Source organism: Amblyomma maculatum, chromosome 6, assembly GCF_055883805.1.
Source record: "Amblyomma maculatum isolate TAMU_Amacu chromosome 6, ASM5588380v1, whole genome shotgun sequence".
NCBI classification, from domain to species: Eukaryota; Metazoa; Arthropoda; class Arachnida; order Ixodida; family Ixodidae; genus Amblyomma; species Amblyomma maculatum.
The window spans coordinates 172,280,221-172,297,556 of NC_139349.1; the positions used below are offsets into that span (position 1 = coordinate 172,280,221).

At 45.2% G+C, this 17,336-nt stretch overlaps 1 long non-coding RNA gene across 5 annotated transcripts in view; it reads right to left on the reverse strand.

Annotated features, from left to right (window-relative positions):
• Positions 1–1,074, reverse strand: part of LOC146187410 (uncharacterized) — a 138,025-nt gene extending 136,951 nt beyond the window's left edge. For 3 of the 5 annotated variants that reach the window (XR_014707927.1, XR_014707925.1, XR_014707924.1), the window contains exon 1: positions 965–1,074. This is a non-coding gene — a long non-coding RNA (uncharacterized LOC146187410). Of the gene's footprint in view, positions 1–900 lie in introns of all 5 variants that reach the window. The other 2 variants (XR_014707926.1, XR_014707923.1) reach the window with 2 other exon arrangements.
• Between the last annotated feature and the right edge of the window lie 16,262 nt (positions 1,075–17,336).

Here is a 17,336-nt window from a genome sequence, read left to right on the forward strand (position 1 = left end):
ACCACTGCTCCCGTAGCGCTGTGTCCGCCGGAATTTCGTGGAACGAGATTCCTGGAATCTTGCTTTTCCCATCTGAGCGGCAACGCGGCACACATCACATCAGTTTGCCATTAAGCCCTGCTTGGCAACTGTCAGCGGCTTAACAATGCGCTTTGACATTACAATCGTATACTTAAAAAGTTCTGCGCAAGCACAAATTCGTCGAGCACAAGCACAAAAACAAAACTAAGGGCTGGCAGTCTGAGAAAATGCTACCACTAATATTGATCGGATTATAGACAGAGCACGCCACAGGCAGATTTAGGCAGGCTACGAACTACATTATTGCTATCCAGACAAAAGACTTCTTGGCTCACCGTTGGAAGGGAGCAGATGTTACTGCTGGTCGTCGCCGATTTTCGGGTCCTTGATGCACGAATTTAGCGTCTAAGCAGTGCTGTCACAATAAGGAACGCCAGCAAGGTTAAGGTTTTTACACGTGGGAGCCAAAAAGACTGAATCGTGAGTGTATAAGGATCAATATACGCGCGCGCGACCAAACGACAGCATGGTGCAGCCACGGCGAATGCAGACAAACCACAATGTAACTAGCGCCACCACTCGGTGTTAAGTAGCGTAACCAACCAAGTCACATCGACGGCTGCGGAGGGCGCATCCGGCAAGCACAGAAAAAATAGATGAATGAGGCTAAGGCAACGCTCGATAGGCAGTAACCGCTACATTATCTCCATCAAGTTACCCAAGCAGCACGCCGTCAATGGACTGCTACTGGTCCAATATTGGAATATATTTGTCCCAATAATGGTCAATATTGGCGTCTAATTGGGGCGTACAAAGATCCAAGATAAAAGCAAATAAATTTGATTGGCTTTTCTATCAATACTAGTATTAGCAGACTACCTTGTTTACTGGCATTCAATGGCACTCAATGGCTACCCAATATCGTTCACCCAAGCTCACTCACTGGTTGTCACATCTTAGCCATCCCGCCAAGCTCACTGGCACATCCAATACCTTGCTTGTTCACTGGATATTCACAACTGGCATCCAGCCAGATTTATCGGCTGCCCTATATTTCCAATCTAATCTTGCCCACCGGTTTTGCATTGTTGGCATCCAGCCAAAGGAATTGGCAATTCGGCACATTATAGTGCTGAATGTTTCAATAATCAGTACCATGGCTAGTTGCTTTTCGTGCTATGGCTAATAGGCAATTATAAAGCAATCACCTGCTTATGCAGTTCAGATATTTTGCATGCAGCTTTTTATGTAAATACAGCATGCTGAGAATATCCGTGAACAGAAAATAATACAGCTGAAAGGTTCATTGCATGGCAATTTATTAGCTGCGCATGTGTTACAGGGGGTGGAAAAATTTAGTCAGAACTCTTTTCGACTTCAGTGCTCCTCCTGTTTTGCGTCCCTTGGCAAGGTGTTCTCAGGTCCCAGGTTGGAGGAAGGCGCTGTGTTCATCGCAGCTTCTTTTGTGGTCAGTTGTAGGGGCAGCAGCTCCCAGCAACCTTTAAAGATATGGACTTGAGCAGCATGCATAACAATGTATTTCCTTTCGCAGATGGCACCTGGAAATAAAAGCAACATTATTTATTTATTTATTTCAATACCCTCAAGGCCCGAGGGCATTAGACAGGGGAGTGGGTTACATTACAAAAGTATAACATAAAAAACAGCGACGAAATACATGTCAACATATAAAGGACGCTCCTGAAAAAAAAAAGAGAGAGGTTACATAAAAGGAATAAGCAATTAAACATTCTGAGTACACACCCACACATGAGAAGGAACAAAACATAAGTATACAGGGCATAAAGGCAACTTTTGCAAAGGACGAAATGACGCTCAAAAAGCAATAACGCAACAAAGAATATAAGTTTTTAAAAAAGATTGGCTGATCTCAGAATAGCTGAAAGAAAAGAAAAAATGGCATTGCAACAAATTCATGTGTTTATGATACTGATAGGTTGAGGAAGGCAGATTTGAACACAGAATTATCAAAGATTTCGACCACATTTCGGGGGAGGTGATACCAACTTGCCGACGTGCTGGGGATGAATGAATTGTAAATTTGATTGGTTTTACACGCAGGAATACCAACCTTATAACGATGATCGATGCGAGCTGAAACGTAACAAGGTGCTGTTAATAATTTATTCTTAAGAACGGGGTTGTCATGATAGATTTTATGGAACAAGCTAAGACGGTAAATTTTCCTACGTTGTGATAGCAGAGGTAGCGATAAATTAGCTTTCATAGTGGTGACGCTGGAGTTACGATGATAACTGGAAAGAATGAAACGTGCCCCTCGGTTCTGAACAGATTCAAGCTGATGGATGAGTTTCTTGACTGGGGTCCCTGATAGATGCAGCATATTCTAGTTTAGCACGAACTAATGATTTGTACAGAAGGAATTTTACAGGACTAGAAGAAAGATAAAAATTGCGACGTATGTAGCCCAGCATGCGATTAGCATTTTTGGTTGTATGGTCTACATGCGTCTTCCAAGAAAGATTTGAAGAAATGTACACGCCTAGATATTTGTAAGAGGACTCAGATTCCAGATTAATGTTATTAAGATGAAATGAGGGCAGTGTTGTAATACGACGAGAAACACTCATGTACTTGCATTTTTTAGTGTTTAGTTGCATGTTCCACGTGTTAGACCAGCCAAGAGCACGGTAAATATCGGACTGTAGAAGCGCTACATCAGAATAACTGTTAATTTCGCGGTATATGACGCAGTCATCTGCAAAAAGGTTAATCGTTGAGCATATGGTATCAGGTAAATCGTTGATGTAGATGAGAAGAAGCCCAGCACAGAGGCTTGCGGAGCGCCCGATTGAACTGGGGAAGAGAAGGAGCAAGTGTTATTAGCATTGACAAATTGTGAACGATCAGTAAGAAAAGAATGAAGCCGCGCAAGAACGCTAGTGTCAAGGTTAAGTTTACTTAAATTTAAAAACAGCAGTTGAAGCGAAACCTTGTCAAACGCTTTAGAGAAATCTAGGAATAAACAATCGACAATAGAACCCCAGTCAAGGATGGAATTTAGATCATGTGTAAATGATAATAGTTGAGTTTCGCATGAAAATGACTTTCGAAATCCATGTTGATAATCTGTAAACAAAGCCATTTGACTGAAGGAATGATACAAGGTGACTGTAAATGACATGCTCCATGATTTTACATGGAATGCTCGTAAGTGAAATGGGTCGATAATTAAGTGCCGAATGTTTGTCCCCAGACTTGTGCAAGGAAATCACCTTCCCAACCTTCCAGTCCTCTGGAATACAGGCTGTCTGAAGAGATTGCTGGAATAGATTAGAAAGTATTATAGCGCTGTACACTTTAGTCCTGATCAGAAACTTGGAATTGATGTTGTCAACACCACACGATGAAGAAATTTACTCATTAAGACAGAAAAGCCAGGCAGACATTAAATCTCATTAAGAGAGAAAACGTTTGGAAAGTGGAAGTACAGCTAGACCGTGGAGTAAAAACGCAAAATAAAGCACCACCTGTTCGCCCTCAGGCCACTTTCTTGTCTGGTTTGCTCAGGTTAAAATAAGTTGCTCGGTGAGGCAGGCCATATAACTTGGTTACATTGGTTGCGATACCTGGAGGTGTGGAGCTTCCCATGTGGATTTGTTGTTGACGCTGGAAACATAAAACAAAATGATATTTGCCGTTATCTATTCGTTAAACGGTAGTCAGTGCTTGCCCCCTTCTACTTGTAGTGCTTTTGCAATCGAACACCTGTAGAAGAAAGACGTCGTCATAACTGCAGCTTCAAATCAATAGCTTTCCTTTGAATAGTTTTCGTTTGGATAGATTGCCGCAAGGACTAAAGTGAAACTACAAAGGAAAAAAGAGATGTCAAATATGGCAGTCGCAGTCTAACCGCAGCTGCTAAAATTAGTGTACATCGAATCATTACTGCAACCAGAACGTTTTAAAAGCTGTCAAAGCCGCAGCCAAAACAAAGGTTTGCATAGAGATAGACTCAAATTGAAAAAATTAAGAAAGACATCCGAAGCTTTGCGTATACGTTTGTTCTGAGAACAAGTTTGTACGTGTGGTAAAGCAAGAACTGTGGTAGCTCTCTCTGAATAAGAATCCCCTTTTCAGAATTTTTTTTCATGGAGTTCTTCGCGCTAACAGTAGAAGCTCTTGCACGTAGAAGATAAAGTGACATGTTTCAGGCAAGTTCCTTTTCTCTGCGCGATGTAACAATCTATAAGTGTGAATAAGTACATTTTTGAACGAGAAGTTTTTATTATTTCCGCACATAATAAAATTTAGCAGTAAAAGTAAGTGCGTCGGCAGATCTTCTTTCGGGACGCTTTCAGTTTCTTACAATTGATTGAAAAACTGCACCCGTTAGCTTATTTATGACATTTCTACTACTCGGAATTAGCGCAGGAGAAAAATCAAACACGTGAATAAGTTACGCGTCGTTTAGACCATTCCGAAAGCGCATTCATAGCGGGAAATTACAATAATAAATATTCACTCGCAACTAAAATCACCTTGATCACTTCAGACACAGCACACGCGCGATGAAGTTGTAACCTAAAAATCACATAAAACACTCGTAATGTTTTACAGGGCCACGTTTTTCTTTTGCAATACAAATTGGGCACCTCTGCGTCGTAAATTTTGTCATTGTGACCAGAGCTTATGCATACAAAATAGTGCGCTGAAAATATAGTTCAGAACTGACTGGCGTGGTGCAGTCGAAATAAATGACTTCCCGTTCTCGCAAGCATATCGGTTATTGGCAAGATGATCAAGGCTGACAACATACCGCACCAAATCAGGAAAACAAAAGGGTATCTAACCGTACGGCTAGCGCAAATTCGCAGACCTCAGTTGCAGCAATCCAAAATGAACGTTGCCACATCCCAGTCATCTGAGGTTTTATTTACACCTGGAAGAAAAAGTAGCGATCTTACAAGAAGACAAAGAAAGAAATAATCTCAGAAAGCTGTTTAGTTATGAACAAACGACTTAAAATGGTGGTGGTACACACAGATATCCTTTCAGGCATGGCCATTAAAACTAATCGGAATTTTCACAAGGCTTCGTTTCTCGATTCTGTGGTCCAAAGCTGCGGGAGCTCGAGAAGCTCGAGCGGGTGGGGATTGTGTGGCCGGCTAGACGTCTCTGAATCAGCCGCTTGTGTCGAGTTTCGGGGTACGGTTGGAAGGGGGCGGAAGAATCGTTGTGTTTTCTCTCTCTCTCTCTCTCTCTGTTTTTTTTTTTTTTTTGCTTGAGATTTGTCGAAAGAGCAGGTATAAAGCTCGAAAGAGGGTGAGAGAAATGAGAGTTTCCGTGGGACCGCGCGAGCTCAGAAGCCTGCCCAGAAGAAAGTCGGCGGGAAGGAAGGGAAGAGTCGGCGGGAAAGAAGAGAGAGGGGGGAGGGGTAGAGGCGAGGCCTTTGTGAGCAATGCATGTCTAGCCACGGCCGGCCACGGCCCATGCGCGATGACTGCTTACGGGGATAAAAGCTACGAAACGGGAAGTTGAAAGCGGTTTGGAGAATTGCTTCAGCCAAGGCCCTCGGGCGGAGAGGCGACGAAAAAACGAGAGAATGGAAATCATATGTTCTTTGCGCGAAGCTTGTAAGGAGGAGTGCGCGGAGTTTTGCCTTTGGCTTCTCTAAAGGCAACCTGCAATGGTGTTTGCTGAGACATGTGGCGGCCGACGGGAGCTAATACTGAGGCGGCACAGAAGCAGACGCCGTATATGTTGCGGCCGCTGTGTTCCTTCTGCGTTCGCGTTTTGTTATCCCAGTGAGTGTGATTTACTCATTTAGTGACTTCAGTGGTCTCGTGCGATGCTTCGGCTACTACGGATGTGAACAAGAATAAAAATAAGCGCAAGGGCGGCGAGAAAGACTACCACAATTACGAAGGAAACTTAAGCGTACCGCTTGCTGGGAGAACCTGGGGAGAATGATGAGAGAAGGAGATATTGGCTGTGAGAGAGTAATGTAACTGAAATTCGTTTGGTTATGGGGCCAATGGCATACAGACGCCAAGGAGCTAAAATAAGACGATTGCCTGTTGAGCGATAGAAACGATATACAAACATCTGATTCGGGGAGTCGCACGCTGGTTGGGGCACTCTCCTCTCCGCGCTGTAAAATCTGGCATGTACTGGTAAATGTTGTGCAGGGTCGAGTGGTATTGTCGTTGTGAAGGACGTAACGTCCAGAAAAGCAACAAAGTCGCGCAACCGCAGCATCGAATTCCAGCCGCGTTTCATCGGAGGCGAAATAAAAAAAATGCTACTGGATCTGTGAACCGGATTTCTAATGCGGTGTCTATTCGGAACCTCAAAGCCAAAATATGTTCACAACTGCCAATGACAGATTTGGATAAGCATATTTATCTGTAAAATAGTTCTTAAGGTACTGAAAAAGTCGAAGTGTCGGAGTGTGGATGCCCGTGATACTGTGTACGCGCAGCATGGATCTTCGTTCTATCGTTCCTCGCCAAAAATTTCTTGCACCGACTGATAGACCGTTTCATCATTAGTAGCAACGGTAAAAAATCCTAACCCTAACGACCTCATTTACGGAAGCTTTGCCATTGAGTGCCAGCATTTCCTGCCGGCTTTCCCCAAGCTTTGGCACGGAGGTACAAAATGCATTCAAGCTGTTGTTGTTGTTAAGAGCTTTATTTTTCCACCGAAGTAGGAGGCCCCCTACTCGATCCCCGCCCCCGGCACGCAGGCCTATAGGATGGAGGTCGGGGCCTCCGCGACTAAATACCAGTTTTCGTTGATGACGCAAGCTACAACCGTACAGTGCTTACAACCTCCACGACATCCGTGGCGCGGGTACCGCACCATGCCTCCTGTAACCTCCACGGCACTGTCGAAAGGTGCACCACGAACAAAAGTGTTCGTCATGGTATTAAACTGTAAAGCAAAACCGCGAGGAAATTATTATGCTGCTGTAATTAAACAGCAAGAAAAAAACGGAGGAACGGTGATCAATCTATTCTCAGGTTCTCTCTGCACCTTTAATGTTTGGCATGAGGTGCGAACGCAATAGCAGGTAAATGAAAAGCTACGTTTAAAACATTTTTCATCCATTTAATCATTTCCTAATTCATCATCACATATCCGAGTGATGCCCAGAGGCAATGTAATTCGTTACAAAAAGATATTTCCGTCGACTCATGCGAAATTCAAAGTTGTGCGCGCGGGTGTTTCGTCGCCAGCGTCGCGCACTTCGCGGTGACCTCGACGCCGTTCACGTTCTAAACATGACCATTCTCGAACAGGCTGTGTCCTTTCGCCAGTATTAGTTTTCGGAAGTAGCTCTAAAGACATTCGATTTCCTTAAAATCGCAGAAAATGAGAGCCGAGATTCTTCCCGCCGTACAGCGCGAACGCAACCCGACCGCGCCGGCCGCCTCAGATTACTCGGCGCCGCCTGGCTACTGCAGGTTGCCTAAAACAACGAGGAGTGCGTTCGGAGCTCTTTGGTGGCTTGAACTTGGGACAAGGTATAGCCCTGAGAAAGAAGCAGAGTATAATCATCTTTTAGTCCGTGGGAGCTGCGCTTGTGAAAGCGGCACAATATTTCACAAAGGAAACCTTATTCTCAATCATGTGTTAAATTTTTCGAGAGTGGTGTTCTCTAAAAATGACCCAAAACTGCTAAAGTAACGCACTCGCATTACTTTAAAGAAATAAACCTCCTCTTTCACATGCGCAACACCGCGCGGCGCAGCGTAATTGATGTAATAATATATATTATTTGCCATTAGCTGCCTGGCTGACACGATGGGATAGATTTATTTAGTTCTCTGGATTGAAACGGCTTCGGTGCAGTGATTATATATGGTTTGATAATAAGGCAATGAATGCCTGAAGAATAGTTTGTGAACAGTGCTTAGGAGAACGCTGTCAAACGTTGTAGTCAAATACATCATTATAAGCCATATATGGCAGCTTTCGAACAAAAATACCTTCCGTAAAGAGCATCGTTACTATGCAATTCCACTTTTTTGACCATAAATGTTGGCGACACATGAGCGCGCATTCATTACACTGTGGGTTGTTTTAAATTTTTATCTTTTTTCCTCATTTGCCTTGCTCCGAGTAGTGCTGTTGATTTTTTTTTATTATCTTCCACATGCACACAACGTCTTGGCAGTGTGTGATTTTCCGTCGTGTTAGAATACAAAACATTACAGAACAGTTCAGATCTCGTTTCTTGTCAAGTGTAGAATATGTTGCTTGTATTTTTTCTTTGAGCTGAAATATTTTATGCGCTGCTACACCGATGGCCAAAGTCGTTCAGTCTTTGTCTATTGCTGAAGCCCACAGCAGAGCGCTAAAGAGTACAGGAATGAGATGCAAATTTTTGTTTAGTAGATATTAGAATTCGAAGGCCTTGAAAGCAGCAGAACAGATCTGTGTATAAGACCAGCTAGTACTGAGGTGCTATAGTCCGTGCAATGCTGAATGCTGGAAACAGCTAGCGTAATGGCGAATCAGTGCGTGTTTGATTGGCTAAGGCGATCGATCTCCCCCACCTCTGCTATCGCTTGAAAATGTTGGGTTTCTTTCCATCACGTAAAAGCAAATGCGGAAATAATGATGTTACGCGTGTGTTTCCAATCATGGACAAAAGTTTACAGAATGAGGATTCACCGGATTAATTCGATCGTTTCTGCGTTTGCTAGCCAAACGTAACCACTGGTGTTCGTTCAAGCGACACACAAGTTCTGTTGCGTTCTTTGCATTTGAGTACCTTGCGTTTCTTGACTGCGCAGAAGTTTTTTCGCGGACACGCATCCATTACACTTTTGCTTGTCAGATGTGGGCTCGAGCGTGCGCGTACCGTTGTGCAGTCGCATGCGTATATATAGGCACATGGAACGAAATACCGTGCGCGAGATGTGTTCAGGATCTGTGCATGGATATATCGGTGGATCGGATCTGTACACTGATGTGTCAGTCACTTGTCAATCATCCTGATATGACGAGATCATAAAAACAAATCTTGTCTTCACCGGGAATCGAGCCCCTAGCCTAGCGCGTTAACCAACTGCGCTACGCCCTGGATCGCGAAACTCGCATCATACATAATTATCCTTGCCTACCGTGAGGATGACAGCGACGAGAATGACGCTGAAATTAGTGATAATGACAATGACGACAGTATCAATGGTAATAACGCCGCATTTAGTTGATAGCGATAATGATACATGATGCACCGTTTGCAGCAGCACTAATCCCGCCTTCGCAAATTTCAGCAGTGTAGATTCCACGTGCTGTGGGAATTTTTTCAACCCTTGGCTAAATTTTGGAACACTAGCTGTGTTAGCTACGTCCAAGCTAGTGATCGACATCCGGCCCTCTAGTCTGTGGGAATTATCTCGAAGATATTGTATACAGAATTTTACATAACAATTATTCGTACCCCGTTATAAATAAAAGAGAATTCTCTACCAAAATTGTCAAATATAATCGCAGATCTCCACAACAATCAGCGAATCACGGAAAATGTATTCAGAAAAAATATATTCTACAATTTCCGTGATGGGCGCTTCTGTACATTTTGTGTGGTAAGCTAAGGCAAACAATTTTAGGACAATGTATACATTGATCAAAATAAACATATATATGGTGGCCCAAATTACGTATGGGGTATGAATATATTCTACAGTTGAACGTAAACAGACGTCTGGGCTAGTGAAAAATTTAGTTGGGACAAACTCAGCCCAAAAACACTGTCAGAATGATTGAAAAATGTATTTGTGTCGGTCAGAGCTGCTTCCGCTGACTTTTTTTTTTTTTTTGAGCCCCACCACAGCCTGAATTGTTCAGTGCTGGCCAGCCATCAAAGTTCGTTCGACAATATCGACCGCTAGAAATCAAGATATATACAATGTTAGGATGCCACCAAAGCTGGTGGGGCAATAGAGAGTTTTAGAATACGGGGCCCCAAGCTTTGGGGCCGCCAAGGAGCTTGGGGGGCGTAGAAATGCGCATGCGCAGAACATAAGGCGCGCTTGGGGTCTTGGGTTAACGCTAGGGGCGGCCCCTATTTTTCGGAAATAGCGTTCGCTCCAAGCCACCGTTAGGTCGCTTGGATTACGGCAACATGGCGGCGTTCGGCCAAGCGGCGGCCCATGGTGTCAAGCGTTCATGGAAAACGAAAGGCCAACGAAGTTTATGCTGTGTCTCATGATGCCCGCACAACCAAATTTTAGCGATAAAACGCGCTATATTTTCAGATTGCTTGTGGATTTACCGAGCTGCTAGGCTTAGCGAGTTCGCCTCCTTTGGTTGCCATGGGCCCCATACGGCGGAAAGCGCGGAAGGTTCAAATGAGGTTGCCCGATCTCAGCCTGGATTGACAATTGGCCGATTTCGCCTTGTCTGACGAAAACGGTTTATATAACCGGTAGTCTTAAGATTGCTTTTGCACAATAATAGTACCTTTTAAAGAATAAGATAGCGTTGTTGGCTTTTATATAATAAAATGCTTTTCCTTGGCTACCGTCGTGGCGCTGCAATCGACGAACGCAAGCCCGACTCCGCTGCGTCGGGAAAACCCCTATTCTAAAACTCGCCGCTCGGCTAGCATGTTGCGCTGCCGCGCGCTATTTCCTTGAGGGCCCCAAGCCTTGGGTCCCCCTATTCTAAAACTCCCTAATATTGACCAGTCTATGCCAAGAATATTGAATGTTGACAAGCCGTCCATATTGGCAGAACATTATTGCTCAACCTATGCCATTAGGGTACAATGCTGGCTAGCCATCACAGTCCATCGAACAATATTGACCGATATAACAAATTATGTATACATTTTATGTATACAATATATGCCATGACAGGCATATATTGACCAATATATGCCAAGATTTATTTAATGTTGACAACACAACCATAATGGCCTGACAATATTAACCAATGTGTTCCATGATATGTGCAATGCTGGCCAGTCATCAAAGCTTATAGACAATATTGACCACTATAAACCAAAATATATACCATGTTAGGATGCGACCAAAGCTAGTGGGGCAATATTGGCTAATGTATGCTAAGGTATATTCAATCTTGACAAGCCATCCATACTGGCAGAACATTATTACCTACCCTATGCCATGGTAATGACAGGGGGCGCTCGGAGTGAAAAGACGTTGAAGTGAACCGGCTCCGCACTCGCAGACATCAGAGGTGCGTTCGGCGAAAGCTACAGAAGTGTCACAAAAAAGGTGCCGATACTCGTGCGAAAAATTGGTAGCAAGTGCCTTGGACTGACCACGGTGAAGATGGATCAAATTGCGGGTGACGCAGACTCTTTCCGTTAACATTATCGAGACGTTAGTTTCGGCTATTGCGTCGCCGTCGTGAAGGGCATTGTATTTGACATTAACGAAGTTGCTGGTTCGGGGTGGCAGCGTGACACTGTCCGCATAAACTCGAAGCGCATTTAGTGGTCGCTTTGCACTGCTTAGGGCCACTACTTTCGCAGTAGAAAACGATACCTTAAATCCCGGAGATCAGTATTTGAGCCATATTCACGCTGAAAATCTACGCCCGGAATCAGGTCACGCGAACAGCTCTTCAGAACAAGGCAGCATACCACAAATGTTGACTCTTGAAAGAGGAGTAATCAGATGACCACCCGCAGCGCAAAACCTTCTTGAGAACTGCGGCAAACTAGCTGCTCAAAATAGATTAATCAGCGCCAGTATCCAACAAAGCTCGAACATGGCGACCATCCAATATTAAGGGTATGTCCAACAAAAGCTGTCGCGAATGTCAGGCTTCTGAGTCTTTCAGTGCTTTGCGTTGGTGTACGCGGTCTGCTTCACCTGCAATTCGTCGTTGTTGCAGGTGCGTTGTTGCGACGTCCGTTCCACTGACAATTCGTCGTTGTTTCGGGTGCGTTATTGCGTCATATGTCCTACCGGCAATTCGTCGTCGTTGCGGGTGCGTTGTTGCGTAGTCATTTCCACTGGCAATTGGTCGTGGTTGCAGGTGCGTCGTGGTGGCGTCGAGGTGGCGTTATGATCAGTAACCGCGAACTTTTCTAATGTCGATGCGTTGTCTTTCCTTGTTCGCGCCAATGGGGGGTCTCCCACGCAGCGATGTCCAGCGAGCCTACCCCCGAAGGTCGCTGGTTTCAGTTTTCCCGCCGGGGACTGGGCGATCGAACCTTGCGCTGCCCATGAGGAACTCGCAGAAGATGGCGAAGGGTGAGCCCTGGGTAACGGTGATCTAAATTGCCGCAGACGAGACGGAACAATCCGGCGCTGGTCATTGACGAAATCTTCAACGGCTCGGGGCCGTCCGCCCTAGCGAGGCCGCGGAGAATCAGCGGAAAAACCTTCGAGACCCATGCAGTCGACGGTAGGGACAGCGCCAATAGACATGACCCATTTTATCGCAATGAAAGCCTAACGGCCGTCGGTCGGGGGTACGCCACTCCTCTGCTTTTCGTGTAGACGGTCGGGAATGTGTGACGTACTGGATCACGGGGGCTGCTGTTTTCGGCAAAGCTATGTTCGAAGGAATCAGGGACGGCGACGAGGGCAGAGAGTGTTGCAGAACATCGGCGTTTGTGGGGCGGTGACACTCAGGTAGCGTAAGAGGAGGAGCAGGGCAAGGTGCACTGCTTGGAAACGGAGGCCGGAGCTCTCGCGGCACCTCGTTGCGGACAATGCTTGCAATGGAGGTAAGAGCTGGTTGAGGTGTGCCATACATCAGTCGGAGTTCGTCGCGCACAATCTAACGTACGAGCTCCCGTAACGCCGATGTGCCCATGCCATGCGATGGGAACTCGGCAGAGACACAGGCGGCGTGGACGGTACGATCCTATGTCGAAGCTCGCTACTGGAGCACTTTCTCTATAGTAGATGTTTCCGCGAGGAATTCTGCGGCAGGTTTCAGCGGGCTGCGCACCAGGCCAGCAAAAAGCTGCTCTTTGACACCACGCATGAGGTAGCGCAGCTTTTTACCTCGGACATCGTAGGAGCCGCATGCTTAAAGAGGCGCGTCACGTCTTCGATATATGCCGCGACGGTTCCATTAGGCATTTGGACCCGAGATTGGAGAGCGCGTTCGGCCCGTTCGCCGCGATTTGAGCTACCGTAATTTGCCGCAAGATGATTTTGAACTTACTCCAAGAAGACAGCTGCTCTTCATGGTTCTCGAACCACGTCTGTGCGCCATCCTCAAGGCTAAAGTGGACATGTCGAACTCAGGCGGCGTCATCCCAAAGGCTGAATGTAGCTACCCTTCGTAGCGCTGCAACCAGTTGTCGACGTCTTCGTAGGTGTCCCCGTGGAAGGTGTTTGGGACGCGGGGGTTCTGAAATGTCACGTAGGTGGGGGTCGCGTTAGGCATTGCGACGACGTCGTGGCTGCCGGTAGTCATACCCGATGGGGAAAACTCAGGTGACAGGCCTCGTTTCGTGCGGCTGGTGCGATGAACAGGTGTTTCCTCGAATAGATGACTAGCACTCCTGCTTAGCGTAGGGGTACGGGGCATCAGACCTCACCTCGACCAGAGTGGTCATGGTTTTGGCGACTGGGGCTAGCTTAACAGAGCCGGTACAGATGGAGTTCCACAGTCCAAGTTTTAGGTATATCCTGCGAGTGTGGAGATGTCTTTTTCATTCCGAGCGCCCCCTGGCATTGCTGCAATGCTGGCTAGCCATCACAGTTTATCAAACAATATTGACCACTATAAGCCGATCTGTATACATTGTTGGCAGGCCACCATGACTGTCAGAACAATATTGACTAATGTATGCCGAGATATATTCAATGTTGACAAGACAACCATATTGGCAGAACATTATTGACCAACATATGTCATGATATGTGCAACACTGGCTAGCCATCAAGGGTCATTAGACAATGTCGACCACTAGAATCCAAAATGTATACACCATTAGGAAGCCGCCAAAGTTAATTCGACAATATTGACCACTGTATGCCTGAATATATTCGATATTGAGAAGCCATTTTTATTGGCATGAATATATTTACCACTCTATACCATGGTGTGGGATGCGCGTACAAGAAGAGAGTGAGAAGTTTGGGCTTAAACTCAACATTAAAAAGACAAAGATCATGGCGTCTTGCCCTATCAAGTCCTGGAGCATCAATGGACAAGAAGTGGAAGCTGTGACAGAGTTTCTCTTATTGGGCTCCAAGATTACCTCGGAAGGAGACTGCAGCCATAAAATTAAGAGACGCCTGCTTCTGGGAAAGAGAGCAATGGTTAGCCTTGACCGCCTAGTAAAGAGCAGAGACATTAGTCTGCCAACCAATATGCGTATAACTCGTGCTATGGTCTTTCCAGTTGTGATGTATGGATGCGAGAGTTGGACTGTGAAAAGGCTGACCGCCGAAGAATTGACGTGTTTGAATTGTGGGGCTGGCGAAGACTTGAGAGTTCCTTGGACTGCCAGAAGATCAAATCAGTCGATATTGTCGACCATAAACCCTGACTGCTCATTGGAGGGTCAAATTCTAAAGTTAGAGCTCAGCCGCTTTGGTCATCTGATGAGAAGAGAGGAGTAGCTGGAGAAAGACTTGATGTTGGGAAAGGTTGAGGGTCGCCGGAGAAGGGGTAGGCAGCGAACACGATGGTTAGATGGCATCCTCGAGGCACTGCAGATGAAGTTATGTGATGTTAGGAAGATAGTGAGAGACCGGAAAGCGTGGCGTGACATGGTCCATAGGGTCACGAAGAGTCGGACACGACTGAATGACTGAACTGAACTAAACCATGGTGTGAAAGATATTGGCAATCCATTGCAGGTGGTTGGCCAATAATGACCAGGTTGCCTCATTGTGTAGGCAATAATGGCAAGCTGTTCAATATGCATTGGCATTATTGACTGCTGTCAGCCGGTTGAATGCTAATAACGGATATGGGTGAAGTTCATTGGGCGAATAATAGATATGTTTTGGCGTGGCTGTGACATTATTGGTAGCTCATTGGCACCATTGGGCCACTTGTAGGCCAGTAATCCCCACCAATCCCCATTATTGGGCCGATGGCATGTGCTGCCACCACAAAAGCAGCAATTACAATTCAGACAACTGAGGGATCACACCGCCCCCTAAACATGACGGACCTGAAAGAAGGAATCAGTGCACTTATTAATGACTTTTACAGGACCACAGCCGAAACACAATGCGCAGATCAGGACAATACAGCCACGGACGTGAGGCTACTGCACATATGGGAGGCTCACGCTCGTTTGCTTCGCCGTTGGAAAATGCAGCGTTTCAATAGAACGCTGCCACGGCGCATTGCACAACTAAAGAGGCAGATCGAGGCACATGCCAGCGACCTGGAGAAACAACAGAGGGGGCAAATCTGTGACGGAATGAATGGGCATCTCGGCAGTACACAAAACTTGCGCTTGCTCCGACACCTGCTCGACCGAACGCACACAAAATATGCTGAGCAGGATCACCTCTTTTCACTTTGTTTTCATTTTTTCCCCTTAAAGTCTCCAGGATCGGGTGTTACAAAAGGGGTGGGAAACATAAAAACATTGTTACAGTACATTTTTTTACACTTTTAAATAACTTTTATGAGCAGGTGATAACAGCGATGTCACCTGGACGGCCGTTCCAGTCTGCAGCTGCGCGGGGAAAAAGGAATTCGAAAAAGTAAGGGTGTGTGACAATGGTGCAGGTGGCTACTACTGCGGGGTGATATGCGTACTGGGGCAAAATATAATGGGCTGCCTGCATTCCACTGCTAAATATTTTATGGAATAAAGAAAGGCTAGAAGTACGACGACGGAGAGATAACGATGACAAACCGGAGCCTATTTTTAGGGCGGAGACACTTACATCATAAGAATACAATACATGAATGAACCTGGCAGCGTGATTTTAAATGGACTCGAGAGAATTAATGAGGTAAGCTTGATGGGGATTCCAAATGGGTGTCGTGAATTCCAGTTTAGACCTGACGAGTTTAACATGTTGAGGCGCGCAATGCAGATGACGTTTTAAGAATCCTAATGTTTTATTGGCCGTTGATATTGTGTTAGTTACGTGCAAATTCCAAGAAAAATCACTAGAAAGTGTTACGCCTTAATGTTTATACCACTGAACAGCTTGTATGGGCATACAAGGGATTACGCAGGAAAAATAAGAGGATTTCGACGACGGTTGAAGGGTAAAAGTTGGCATTATGTGGGTTAAGTTCTATTAACCAGTGGCCACACCAGTTATCTACAGCATTAAGGTCACTTTGTAGTGTTTATTGATCAGTGGGGCCAGGGATAGTACGATAAACTACACAATCGTCAGCAAACATTCGTATGTTAGAGGTTACATGTGTTGGTAGGTCATTATTGTATATTAGAAACAGTAGGGGTTCAAGTACTGATACATGGGGAACACCTGACGTCACCGAGAGTTAGAGAACTTATTGTTAACAGTCGCAAACTAGGAGCGATTAGTTATAAACTTTTCAATACATTTTAAAATGTTGGGGTGTAGGTTTAATAGCGAAAGTTTTTTCATTAAGCGTTTATGGGGTACCTTGTCGAAGGATTTAGAAAAATTTTAAAATATAATTTTGGACTGTTGACTAGAATCAATGTTAATGTGCAGGTCATGCACGATAGTGGCCAGTTGAATTTCACAAAAGTAGCTCCTACGAAACCTATGCTGCGCGGGTGAAAAAGTTGCTAGAATCAAGTAAAGCTATGATATGGGTACAGATAACATGCTCCACGATTTTGCAGGGTACGCTTGTTAGAGAAATGGGACGGTAATTTAATGGCGAGTTGTTGTTACCTGATTTGAAGACCAGAACGATCTTCCCGCGTTTCCAATCGTTGGGTAGTTGGCCTCTGAGTAGTGCCTGCGTGAACAACAAGGACAATAAAGACGCACATGTGTCCTTGGTGTCTTTCAGTATTTTAGTGATGATCTTGTCGATACCAGCCAAAGATGATAGCTTCATGTTTTCTATAAATGATAAGGTTTCTGTAGGAAAGAATTTTAGAGGCGGCATAGGGTTGTGAATAAATATCGGTTGTACAGGAAAAACGGATCACATTCGTGCGCAAATACGGATGAAAACGCTTCATTAAATAGATTGGCGCAGTCTGTATCAGAGATGGTTTCACCTGATTCATCAGCGATTGAAATGGTCCGCGCATGTTTCGAATTGATGACTTGCCAGAACTTCCGGGGGTTAGTGGTCAGCATTTTAGGTAAATCGGAATGAGAAAAAGTGGGCTTGGCTTCACGAATTATCTTTAGGTATACTTTCTCGGCCTCGTAATTCTTATTCTATGA